This window comes from Balearica regulorum, chromosome 1, assembly GCF_011004875.1.
Source record: "Balearica regulorum gibbericeps isolate bBalReg1 chromosome 1, bBalReg1.pri, whole genome shotgun sequence".
Taxonomy (NCBI): domain Eukaryota; kingdom Metazoa; phylum Chordata; class Aves; order Gruiformes; family Gruidae; genus Balearica; species Balearica regulorum.
In genome coordinates this window covers 207634953-207637459 of record NC_046184.1, presented here as the reverse complement: position 1 = coordinate 207637459, position 2507 = coordinate 207634953, and positions in this window count along the sequence as shown.

Genomic DNA, 2507 nt, shown 5'->3' with positions numbered 1-2507 from the left:
ATATGAAAATTTTCATTTTGACGTCTTAATTTAGAACTGAACCCTATTGCTAGTGACTTTAGCTGATGTCAGATCAGATCCCACAAAGTGTCAGCACCATACCCAGCCCTGAAAACAAAGAGTTAAGCCCAAGCAACAGGAAATTTTCTAGTGGGCAAGAGGGACTGATGGACAAGCAGCAAGACTCCTCCAGAGTTGTTTGTTTCCTTTAATCAAAACCAGCAACAAAACCAAAACAAAAACTGATCAGATGGTTAATTTTTGCACAGGAGTGATAGGGAGGTGTAGTCATTATAAGCAGAATTACAGAGCCCTCTGGAAGGTAATTAAATGTTTTCTGACATACTGTGCAGTTGTAATTGAGGTCTGCTGGGACAAAAAGGCTTTGAGCAATTATTATTTACTCACTAGTTCAGAAAGGTCCTTTTTATTTACAGCCATTTGGGTTTATTAAGTAACTACATAGAATATTTATAGTATCCGCAGTCTGTTCACTATTCGTTTGGAAACAAATACGGCACATTCACAGTAGGTAAGTTAAAACCCTGTATTATGTCGTCAGGGTGGAGGCAAGAGCCTGTTACACAGCATTTAGAGACATTCCCACACAGATCTGAATCATACTGTGTGCGGAGACGTGGGCAGCTCTCCCTGTTGCCTCTCACTGCTGACTCAGAGGGGCTGCTCACCCCCAGAACAAGGAGGACTTTCTGCAGGGAATCTAGAAAGGAATCAAGCTACATCAAGTAGGCAGTTGACATGCAAAAATCAATGGAAAAGTTTAGATTGTTAAGGCTTTGCAATATTAATAATAAAAGAATGACTTTCATTAATTAGCAACATTAATGTAGCTTTGCAACATCAGTAATGAAAGACTGACACCAAAGAGCACCTTAAATTTACACTGCTGTATTGTAGTGGGCTGTGGAGATTTGGAAAGCGATGGGTAATTCTATAGGCCACCGATCATAGTTAGCTCTGAGCATGGTTTCTACATCCCTCAAAACTAAGGGACTGTTTGACATGGAGTTTCAACTTTCTCCATATTCCTAAATCACCACTTTCCTTGGAGAAAGCAGTTCAGATAATGAGTAGTGTGTCAGCTTCAACTCACGCAAACGTCTTTAATACAAAGACCTAGCTGTAAGCAACTACATTTAGTAAGTGAATGACTTAAAGTGAATAAATAAATTAATTAAAATTAATTAAAATTAATTGCCAATACTAATTATATCTAACGTAATTTACAGCATGTCAGTGAGTTTTCTGTCTTTTTCTTATGAAAGGACCTCAAACCTCTAAAACATTTTGCAACAAAAGCATGGGTCCCTACAAAATCAATTAAGTTAACTCAGAACTGGCTTGCTTTTGCAGACCACTTGGAAGTCTGTAGTCTCCAGTGATGCAAAGACCTCAGGCTGAAAAATCACATCCAAAAGAAAAGCAATTCCCAAGGCTGAGAAACACAACACAGGCTAAAAGCTTAATAAATTTAACTCAGGTGTCAGTGGTGGGTAGAGCTGATCTGTGGAGTACTTAATTCAATAAAGTGAATTGGCTTCAAAAAAGTGTAACGCATAATTCAATAACATGTCAGCTCTCTAAGGAAGAAAAAAGAATAGTTCCCAAAATAACCAAGGGAAATACCTCTACTCTTTATCAGGAAAGGAACTATCTTAAAGTTGGGCATGAGGTTTATATCGCTGATGTTGTCCCTTTAAACTACCTGTTAGGCTAGATTAAAGCCCAACAACCACTCAGTCCTGACTTTTCAGTAATTTATAGCTTAAAGTTATTTTGAAACCTTGCTGTGCATTCAATAGTAGGCTCTTTTTACCAAAGGTCTATATATATTACCTGTATGCAAAATACTGTAAGATTAGTCTTTGGCTGTGAAGAATGAAAATTTTTCTGTCCCTGGCCTATGCCCAAAGGCTGGTCACTGTACTTCACATCCATTGGTATAACTGTCCATATAATTGCTTCCGAGCAGAATTCATTCAATACAATTATGACTACAAGAGATCTACTTTAAACTGTTTAAGAGAAGGTAGATCATGTCTAAGTAATTGGATTAGACACACATTTATGTTGGCAGATCAAAGGTTCAGAGTCAGCATCAGTAGTTCAATGAAGAATGATGCAAGCTCTAGAAAGTTCTGGACACATCTGCCCTCAGATGGCAGACAATATGGGAGAATCGTTCTTTGTATACAGGTAACTAATGTGGTATGAAATCACACAGGACAATCTGCTTTTGGTCTCTTTCTTCAAGAGTAAGAACTTGAAGAAGAAGAGTTGGAGGTTGGAATCACAGCAGGAAGAACCAACATCCTTCCAGGAGCCTTCCAGGCAGACTGGAGTGCTTGGGCTCAGTGGCAACCTGTCCTCCCGCCAGTCCCCTCTGCCTGAGGGTAGCAAATACAGAAGCAGGTGAACGTAAAATATTATTACATGCTGTTGAAACATCTTCAGAGTTGCCAAATGGACTGGCTTGGACTCAGTCT